An 11721-nucleotide genomic window follows, 5' to 3' on the forward strand; every position below is an offset into this window, starting at 1 on the left:
AAAAAAAAATTTGTGCTGATATATACATTTTTCAAAAAGTTATAGCATTTTTAAGTTGAAAATTTAAAATCGAAAATCGAAAATTTTAACACAAAAATAGTGTTTTTTTAACTACGGCAGCCGTTTAAATGTAGAAGAAAAAGTGTCGGGACAAATTTTTTTTTTTCATTTTATAGTACATAAAAAAAGCTTAAATTTGATATAGGTTTGAAGGACGCAGTATTTCCGGAACATTTTCAAAAATTAAGTTGAAAAAGTTAATTTTTGTATAAAAGTTGCTATTTTAAATCCCCCCCAATGAGCAGGTTAAGTGATAGATTTTCAAAAAAATGATATCAAATGAAAGGTAAATATCTAAGGTTTTAGTATAAAAAGAAATTATGTAAATTTGTTGATTTTTAAAAAAGTTATGGCAGTTTTTAGTAAAAAAAATTGAAAAAATTTCGAAAATTAGCGTTTTTTAAATTTGTAATTTTTTTTGGAGGTTTCCCCCATTTACGGGGAACTAGGGATTTTTTTCAATTTTTGAGGGTAATGTCTTCGACTAGATACGATTTGTGATCTTTTGACGTATCATTGAAAGAAATCAGTTCGGTGAGAGCTGAGAAAAAGTGGTAACAGACACAAAAAAAAAAAATAAATAAANTGAGAAAAAGTGGTAACAGACACAAAAAAAAAAATAAATAAACACATCTTAGTAAAACCAATACCTTCTCAGCTTCACATCGAAGATAAAATATCTTAATCCGTTCATTTATCAAAAATTTATAATTGTTAAAAAAAAATGTTTAAATTTCAAAATTTACCGTTTTTAAAAATCATAAAATTTTTGGAGATTTCTGTAATTTACAGAGAACAAGGAAATTTTTTCTATTTTTAAGGACAGTGTCTTTAATTAAAAACGATTTGTGATCTTTTGACCTATCATTTAAAGATATCAGTCTCAGAGCAGAGAAAAAATGGCAACAGACATTAAAAAAAAACACATCACAGTATAATAGTTTATCATAATAAATAAAATAGTAAAACCTTCTCAGCTTTACATCGAAACTAAAATTAAAGTCAATTTATTAGTAATATTTATGATTGTCAGATTTACACATATTAAATAATGAATTTTTTAAACCTTTTTATTGCCTCTCAAAAACAGTAATTTAATTATATTAAGTTTTTAGTAATTATTTACGTTTTTAATTAGTTCTACCGAATTGATTATATGTTAATAATACAGAAAATTTAACTTCTTGATTTTTAATAGTTATTAAGTGTTCACGACATGTAAATTGTATTTTATGAATTACCGATTTTCCCCTTCTTCTACTTTATTTATAGGATTACATTATAAATTTCTTAAATTATTACTTTTAGATATTAATAAAGTAATAAAATAATTCTTAAAAAAATTAGCTAGCTCATTCAAAATGCACGGATAATATAAAAAGGACTACTTAATTACTTTTTGTTCTTCTACGCAAATGAATATACTTGCTGCTTTCCTTTCTTTATTACATTTTTGTGTTCAGACTAATTTTTTAAATTTCGATTTCGTCATACCTTAATGGTATTAAACATTTTTTTTAATAACACCATGTTTTTTATCAAAATCTATTTTATTAATCGAAATATTAATTAATGTGTAAACAATATTAATAAAAGCTGCCTTTTGTGTTGACAATTTGGTTCGAATTGTTCGAAATTAACTGAACGTGTATGTGTTTTTCCAATAAATTTAATGAAATAGTCATTTTTAACTAATAAATGCAAAAATAGGCAAAATATTTTCCTTTTTATTTTGGTTTGTAATAGAATTTATTGATAAATAAAAAGAATTTAATGTTGCATGAAACATTCATTTTATTTATTTTTTTTAATTAAATAAAACTTTCTTTTAACTTATGTAAACTACAAAATGTAATAAATGACTAAGTGATAACAGATCCCGGAGAATTTATCCCTTTTAAACCCGCCCTTAATTAGGGTATACTTCTAACCTTGAAAAAATTATTCATAATTAATTTGAAACATAATCAAAATAAAGAAATTAAGATATTTTAAATTTTTTTATATTAAAGAAATTAAAACACATTATGGTAAAATGATTTTATCTAATTTCAACAGAAGATGACAAAAGAATAATTTCATAATTCAATTTTGTTGATAAAATTATGTATTACATTAACTTACCTATTAGTTATATTTTCACAATTAAAAGATTTAATTCGAGCAATTCTTTTAACTCAGTTGTACTTTATAATTTATTTCCTTAAGTAGCTAAAAAATTAAAGATTTCTCAACAAGCCGAAATAGCTCAGTTGGGAGAGCGTTAGACTGAAGATCTAAAGGTCCCTGGTTCGATCCCGGGTTTCGGCAAAAATTTTTTTTTAATATTATGTATTTTTTTCATTTTATAATAAATATTTGAACAATTTATATACTGAATTATATATTTAAGATTTATTCCATGGAGATGATTTACTGATATATTTTTTTATAACAAGTATTATTTTTAATGAACTTGTAATTTTTTTTGCTCAACATTTTTCTAGTATCATTTTCAATATAAAAAAATAGGTTGGGTTTTATAAGTTTATAAGTTTCAATGGGAGAACTTGACACGGTACGTGTTTTCCTCAGATGTTATCTACCTATGTGAATGTGTATACACGGTGACAATGATGTAAAGTTTGTCTCTAGGACGCCTTGGGTTGCAAGTTTTAATCCAGACAGTGTCTTTTTTTTTCACATGATTTCCGGTACATTTGTTATGACCGGAAGCAATCTACGGCGACCGTGTTACACTAATGTTATTGTATACATTCCTCTAAGATACGCCGCTTACAGATTAATTTATGAAAGTAACTTTCCTATGATATTTCTAATTAAATAATAAATATTTTATTAGTTTTCGATTTTGAAATGTGGTAACGACTACAAGATATTGTTATTCTAGTGTACGGATTACTAATTATTTTAAATGTTTCCTCAATTTTTTTAATAAAATTTGTATAAATAAAAATTATAGTTTTAAGTTTTAGATAGTCATGGGGAGTTAGGACAGAGGTATGAAATGCAACCATATTTGATTACGACACTGATAAAGATTACTTTTATGGAGATAACATTAGAAAAATTAGGCCTCTGCATTGTTGCCTGACCATTATTGTTACTTCAACTGTTTGATACAAACCCACTATTAGTTTGAGTTACAATGTTGAGTACTAAATGTACTCTAAATGTACATGTAAATGTACGTACTAAAAATACGCGCATACGTTCCACTATCTTCATTACATATCCATAGTGAGTATAACCATTACAATAAGTTTCTGTATATACCCATAGATAGATGAAAATTTTCAATATAATTTTTATATAGATATTTTTATTGGTCAAATACTATAAGTCTCTAAGCCGGTTAAAATAAATAAAAACATTTAAATTTCGAATGTAGTCCATCTGTTAATAAGTTCAATATGTATACATAACTGCTTTAAACGGGCAGTTTGCATTATTTCTTTCAATACATTATGTATATCTATCTTCAAATAATTGTATTCCAAGACTGCTTGAATATTAACTCTTTATTGAAAATTATTTTTTTATTAAAATTTTAAAATTGAAACAACAACAGTTAACATTTCAAGTCGAGGCTATAGGAATCTGTTTAATTCTGCATTACCGTAATAAAATCACTAACTGAGTAAACAAGATCTCAAAGTAAAATAGACTACGAAAATCAGAAGTTGTTAAATCATTTTCTGGGTCAGCTGTATTAACTTTAAACAGAATCAGTTTTTACAGTCTTAATGTAAAAAAAGTGCTTTAAAATTACTTAATATAACTTATGATTTGCATTAACTTAGGATGATTCATTTTGTAGATTTAATTTTAGATTCATAATAGAAACTTCAAATAAAATAAGTTTTAATTTGTTCATCAAACTATATATGTTTAATAATTGTGATTTTAATGCTCACTTATTATCGTCTTAAAACAGTTAATTAAATTCTACACAGATAAATTCACTTTTTATGGTTAGTATTCACAATTTGTTGTGGCAATTATATTATAATAGTTTTCTTGGTTCAATTATAAGCGCAATTTGGGTGAGATTAAGAGTATTAATACCCTAAAAATTTAGAAATTTCTGTATATAGTTATATGAAAAAAATGTTAGAGGAGAGAAGTTTATATTTAGAAAAATATGTGTTTAGTCATTTACCCTAAAATATTGATTATATTAATTTATAAAATTTTATTTTTTTAGATTTTTTCACTTATATCAGTTATTAATAATATTATTGTATTTTAAGCTATTAGATTTTTTATGTTATTTAACGGTCGTTTATGTGAAAATAATTTAATTTTAAAAAATGTTGAATAAAAGCTCTTTTGATTATCTAGTAAACAAAATATATCTTATAATATAAGATATATTATATATATAGCATTAAGGACCGTTAATTATTTATTTTTAATTGATGTAGGAATAACCCATATTGTATCATATAATGAATTTTTTTTTATTATATTAGAACTATTTTTTAAAATTCGGCAATTGGACAATTTTTATGAATTATCTGATTACAAGCATAACGTTTTATACGTGATGAAATAATCTTTGGGCATCGCATGTTTATGTTCAATTCGGTAATAATGAAAGAGTGATTTTCATTCAAATGTCGATATTATACGAAAAATAACAAAGCCGTTGGCTAAAACAACAAAAAAAAATTAACCGTTTACTCACCGAAAATAGCCGTTCTCGAAATATTAAATTCCGTTTGGTACCGTGTCGTACCAAAGTATAACATATTATACTGTAAATGTTATTTGAAAAAATAAACTATTTTATATTTTAAACAATAAATCAATACAAAACTATTTTAAGATGTAATCTTGAAATAAGTTCTAGTTTATTTGACATATAACGTTAGAAGACTGTTGATGGCCTTACATAAATCATACAATTAACATAAACATTTTTCAGTCATATGTACTACATGCAACATAAGTAGTTGAACATTTAGGGTATAAATAGAATACTTTATTCATAATTTTTTCAGATTAAATTTAAATATTATCAGTTTATTGTCCATATAAAACGGAGACCAACCTTAAAAAATGTTTAAATATTTAAATTTAAAAATTTTTTTTTTTGCATTAAAAGTATAAATATTAAAAAGCAGAAAATGGAATTTAAAAAATGTTTTTTTATTTAAGAAAAAATAATAAACTATTCAAATTTTCATTGAAACACAGTGTAGTCACGGCAAAATGAGGATGTGTCATAGTTAATACAAGTATAAATAATGTATGACAATGATTAACATTACTATCATAAAAATCTCTTGGATATAAATTTATTAAATTTCGCAATAATTTGTATATTTATAATTTTATAATTGCCATGTTTCAAAATTTCACTCAAATACTACAGAATGAGGTGAATTACAACATAAAGAGAAACTAAAACAACCCATGCTTAATATGTATACTTAATCAGACATTTTTATCTTATATAGTAAGTTAATTTATTTTTGTATTTTTTTAAGAACTTCACAGAATAATAATTATAGGAAATAAAAATTACATTTACAACCTTAATCGAACTTAAATTTTTAGCTTAATTAAAATTTCATAGGCAATTTTATATTTTAGGTTTCTGCTATGAATTGTTTAACATGTTCTAAAAATCAATTCGGTATAGATGAAATAATTAACTGCATATGAGAAAAATTACAAAAATAACTAGCCTTGATTCAAATACTTGAAATATATATGAATTTCAATGATTTTGTAAATAAATTTTGCGAATAAATATAAAACCATTTATAATATATTTTTTTCACCTTACATTGTTATTAATGACATTATTTATATAGATTGTTAAACTTCAAAAAATATTCATCGCTCAATTTAAAATATTGTATATTTAAATTTAAATAGGATATTATTTTTCTTGATAATAATTCCTATTATATGGTGTTATGAATAACAGGCAACAGCTTTTCAAACGTGTAGGGCATGTTGTAAAAATAACTTCCCCATCACTTCCTTACACAAATATTTGTCGATTAAACTAACTGGGCTATAAGTTAGTTTTGAATTCAAAACATGAACGAATATATTGCTACTTCAAATCATCTGTCAAGTATAAAATGATAAATTATAGTACTATACTGTTGAAAATATTGTGTGTGTCTACTCCAACATTGTTAGTATATTAAACGACGTATGATCAGTCTCGGCTATGGTATTGTACCCATGAATCCTTTTTGTACTTAAAAAGTATTTTATTTTAATTTTATTTAAAGAATTACATATTAAGCATTCATTACCTGTTAATAATTGACATATTATTAATACTTTAGATTTGATTCAATTTTAGTTAACATAGATATTCAATGACTCTAAATAAAATAAGATATTATTTAAAAATTTAAGATTAAAAAAAATAATAATTGAAATAACAAGTATAAATAATGCGTGTATGCATCATTAAAAAATAAAGAAAATAACTGTATAAACACTTGACTGTTCGCGTATCTTCGAAGAGTGTCCATTTTTGTTGAAAATTTTCTAAACAATTTATTAAAATTTTTCTTGGAGAACAATTTTATTGCATTAAAGTAGTGTACCATGAACTCAAGCTTTTATTCAATACTAAAATTTTACATATTTTTTTATTCCTGGTAACGATGTTGTATATATGCTACTATATGCAGTCACAATCTATATACGAATATACCAAACTATATGCTAATATTCGTTTGTAGATAATAATGTTTAGAGAGATTGTAAATAGTTCTTGGCATATCTAGTAAATGGGCAGAGTGAACAGAGGGAAGAGTAAATGGGCAAAGATTCTATAATATCCATGTCCAATTGGCACAATTGCATCACATACCCACAGTCCATATTTAATCGATAATTTACATATTTAATACATAATTCTATAAAGTATTTTACTTATCTAATCTAAAGCAACATTAGCATATCTTATATTTTGTAGGCTCAATATGAAAAGATTTCTTGAAGTAATGAATTTTTCTGTAGATTTCATTTTTAACCAATCAAATGATGCTTGAAATGTTCAAATAATAATAATTCATCAACAAAATGATATAAAAATCCCAACTTAATATAAAAATATACTTGAGTAAGATATAAAAGTAATTGCCGAAAAATAAAATTTCGTGTCTTTTTATGGTAAAACTATTTAAGGTAAACATTAAAAGAATGTACCATGGTATTAAAATTCTCTTAAATATATACAAGGCGTTTTAGACTGCTCTAACAAGTACAATAACTTTTGATCCACTAGATTTTTCTATGTTCTATTCGTTTATAATATTATATGCATAAAATAATGAGTAGTACAATATTGACACAAAGTATCAACATTTTTCTTTACATTGTAAACGTAAAAACTTTCAGTAAATGTATGTGAAAATTCAAACTTCTAGAGAAATTAAAAAAATATATAATAAGAATTGATCACTTGTGGATAATTTTATATCAAATTTGATATGATAATTTAAAACTAAAGATATATAACTCAAAAACCACAAAACCTACTAAAAAAACCGCGTATACCTATTTCGGGTATAATTCTACCATTAAAAACGCTAAACACATATAGAAAATACTCCCAACCAAACCCCTAGTGACATTTTCACTAAATGATGATATCATCTAGTCGATTGTTACATTTTTCCAGTTTACGCAAGTTTAATAATGATAGCTTTAGTGGGCCAAATATCAATTAATTAAATTATATTAATTTTTAAACATTTATATTGCCATCCAAAAACAAGAACTTAATTATATTACGTTTATTATTTATTCGTGTATTTATTTTAGACTAATTATACTTATATTTTATAAAGTAATAATCACACTTTTTACTGGCTTTTTATACGCATAATTAAGTTTCTTTTGTCATACAAACATTTTATGAAACAGAAGAACTTTGACTGAATAAACACCTTTTTACTAAAACGTTTTCATAATATTTACAGAAACTGAGTTGTCATTTTTGTTTATTAAAACACCCATTGTCACCCTATCACCCTATTTTCTATCTTAGTGACTGTAATGATAATTATTATTATTATAGATTAGATCAGTATTAGTATTTATGAATCAAAAATCAATAATACAAGTGTTAAAATTTGAGTAGTATAACTTAATTTTTATTTTTGCTATAGAAAAAAAGTAATAGTGATAATTGAAGTTAAAATTATAAAAACAACATACTTTTCACAAAATGTATTGAAAATATTTTTTATATAGTATATTTTATCAAAAATAATATATTAATATATAATATAAAGTATATATTAGTAATTTAAAGTATATAAAATTAGTACACAGTATAATATATACTATATAATGTTTACACTATTCATTTCATTTTCCCTTGAAAACATTAGAAATTTTCAATACATGCATGTGAAAATTCGATTTATATATATATATATATATATATATTAAAAATATAATACATTAATATTAAACAATAATATTCGAATACCTTAAAACAAAATTAATTTTGGATATTTTAAATTATGATTACATTCTACTAGAAATACGTTAAATGCAATAATTATTAAAGACATAATTCAAGAGCAGATAAAGCTCATATTATTAAATTATAATATGCTTAAAATCTTTTTTTTTTTAAGGGTTTAATAATAAATCTTACAATTTATATCCTGCTAGAAAACAATATAATGATAGTGGTAATTATTTTTTAAATTTTTATTATATTGATTTGATATAAACATTATACAATATCTATTTAATTACAAATCCTTTCATGAAATTATACATATCTTTAAAATTAAATTAAGAAAATATTGACACAAAAATGTCCAGACTCTTGTATTCTCAGGTTACAGAAAAATTGAGACTTCTCAAAAAGTTCTGTTAATTAATACACTGTATAATGTTTTTTATTACAAAATAATGTTTCAAAAATTACAGATCAGACATTTAAAAAACCCAGCACAGAGGGGTCGTGGCACAGTGGTGACGTGGCATAGTTGGATCAGACTTTCCAGAACACTTTCAAAAGTTAAGTTGAAAAAATTAAATTTTTGTAAAAAAGTTGTCATTTTATATCCCCCCCTGTGAGCCGGTAAAAAGTCAGATTTATAAAAAAAATATACCAAATGATAGGTAAAGACATCATGCATCTATAAAAAAAAAGAATTATATTGATTTGGTTATTTTTAAAAAAGTTATTACAATTTTAAGTAAAAAAAGTTAAAAAAATGTCAAAAATTAGCGATTTTTAAATTTTTATTTTTTTTGGAGATTTACCCCATTTACGGGGAAATTTTTTCCATTTTTGAGGGTAATGTCTTCGATTAGATACGATTTGTGATCTTTTGACGTATCATTGAAAGAAATCAGTTCGGTGAGAGCTGAGAAAAAGTGGTAACAGACACAAAAAAAAAAAAAATAAACACATCTTAGTAAAACCAATCTTAGTGAACCCATCAAATCATTTTTTAAAGCAAACTCAGGATATCATAATATTTTAATGTTGCATTCCTATTATTATTACGTCATAGTGTTATCTTTATATTCCACTGTAAAACATTACAGTGATTTTTAATTATTTTCGTCTTTAAAAAATGTATAAAAGATATAATCATGTGTATGTAAAGATGTAACTATCTGGAGATAGATAAAAATTCTATCTCTTAAGACCTTTTTAAATGTTTATATAATAATATGTTTAAGTTTTAGATTTTATTACGTGTCAAATTTATACATAAATTAAATTATTTTTGCTTTCATGACAATATGACGACAAAAAATAATTAGGCTTTACTTATTCTTTTAAATGTATAAAATCCTCTGGTACTTATTTAGAAGATATTTTTATTTACTAGTTAGATAGAGTTTATCTAATGACTTATTTTCACTGGGTAGTAATTAAGTAAAAATTAATTAAAACGTTCGTTTATCATTTATCCTACTCTTTTCATTACAATAATTTCTTAACTGCAGCGTTAGTTTTATAACAATTTTCCTTAAGTAAGAACTTATCAACTTTTTTTTTCTATAAAACAACTTAGTTGTGATTAAATCTAAAATATTATAAAGATTTAGGGATCATTTTAATTATTCAACTTAAATTACCTTTATATATTTTTTATAGTTATTTTAAAAATCTACATTTTTACTCAATTTTTAATTTTTGTCTGATAATTATCATGACATATATAGGAAAAAAAATTTAATATTAAGTATTTACTTATGAAATTCATTATAAAATTATATTTAATTATGATTATAAACCGTTTTAATTTATAATTATTATTTCTTTCATTCAATTTTCGCTACCAAAATAAATTATTTAAAAGAATATTATTTTTATATTATTTAATTTTTTTATACAATAAAAAATAATTAAGAAAATTTTATATTTGATATTATTTACTGCGGTACTAAAATTAGGTACACCACTACATTTATACATTTTATAGTTACTTCAGGTTAATTTTCAAAACTTCTTAGATTTTTATATTGAAGACTTGCCGTTTTATTTTAGTGGACATGTCTAACGGTTTTGCAACATGACATGGCTATTTTTCTAACAACTGTATTATTTTACAAATCTATCGAGCACAACGAGGTAACGACAAAATTACATAACAAAGATAGTCACAATTTCTATTTGGTCGCACTTTAAACTTAGTGCACTGAGAGTGCAAAAGAGCCGTAGAAAAGATATCGTTTCGATATAAACAGCTTCAGAGTTTTGACCTTCCATAAAAGTAACATTGTATCATAATTTGTTTTTAGCATTTAAATTAAGTTCAAATCAAATTTTATGAAAGTTAATAGCTCTATATTTATATTTAAATAGAGAAAAATAAACTAGATTGAATCATAACAAATTTTCAAATGTCATAAAATTCAATGCTGTTTGCACTTGTAGTGCAATATGTCTAATAATTTTGAAGCATACAAAAAGAAAGGTGCAGTTTGTTTTGCAATATTTAGTACTATAGTTTGCTATCAATTTTGTAGTAATTTTATCTTATAGTAGTACTTTAATAATACTACTACACAGAAATTCTAAATAAAGAACAAATTATGTACTATTACCGTTTTAAATTAGCAATTAAAATTATAAAAGTAATGATTTCTCTTATCTAATATAGCAATATTAAGATTATTTTAAATGGTATAAAAATAATGAACTAATGTAATCAGCTATATGCATAAGAAAACAAAGTGATACTATATTTTCAAAGAATTACATTATCTAAGTATGTGACGAATCTATCGGTTAAATTTTGAACCCATGCTTGTAAACATCAATATAATGAAAATTCAGTTGACCTTAATGTGTTATTAATTAATTAATGTGACTACGTAAAATCTACAAGCTCTCTTTTTTTTTCTTAATAAACTTACTGAAAGTAGTTAGAAGAGGGACAGACACACTGATTGTAGTATTTTGCCACCAATTTTCCATACTGGTCCTGCGACTCTGGGAAAAACAAAATTTTGTAGAATTGATATTCTAAAAATAATAAAACGTTAAATAATAAGTTTAAACAAGCCAACTATAAAATTACTATGGCCCACAGAGTAAGAAGAGCAAGTTTTAATATATATTTTTATTATAAAAATTGACTTATACCATATTTAAACAAAAAGTATAACTCAACATAATTATTTTAGTAAAATTAT

At 23.5% G+C, this 11721-nt stretch overlaps 1 protein-coding gene and 1 non-coding gene across 5 annotated transcripts in view; one reads left to right on the forward strand and one right to left on the reverse strand.

Annotated features, from left to right (window-relative positions):
- LOC126902069 (potassium channel subfamily T member 2) overlaps positions 1–11510 on the reverse strand; it is a 128611-nt gene extending 117101 nt beyond the window's left edge. For all 4 annotated transcript variants that reach the window (XM_050679116.1, XM_050679094.1, XM_050679108.1 and 1 more), the window contains exon 1: positions 11443–11510. The gene's annotated coding sequence lies outside the window, so the exon portion shown is untranslated. The remainder of the gene's footprint in view (positions 1–11442) is intronic.
- On the forward strand, positions 2298–2370 carry Trnaf-gaa (transfer RNA phenylalanine (anticodon GAA)). Its single transcript has one exon. It is a non-coding gene; the product is annotated as a tRNA-Phe (tRNA).
- Positions 11511–11721: the final 211 nt, after the last annotated feature.

This window comes from Daktulosphaira vitifoliae, unplaced genomic scaffold (genome assembly GCF_025091365.1).
Source record: "Daktulosphaira vitifoliae isolate Bord-2020 unplaced genomic scaffold, ASM2509136v1 Scaffold_1, whole genome shotgun sequence".
NCBI classification, from domain to species: Eukaryota; Metazoa; Arthropoda; class Insecta; order Hemiptera; family Phylloxeridae; genus Daktulosphaira; species Daktulosphaira vitifoliae.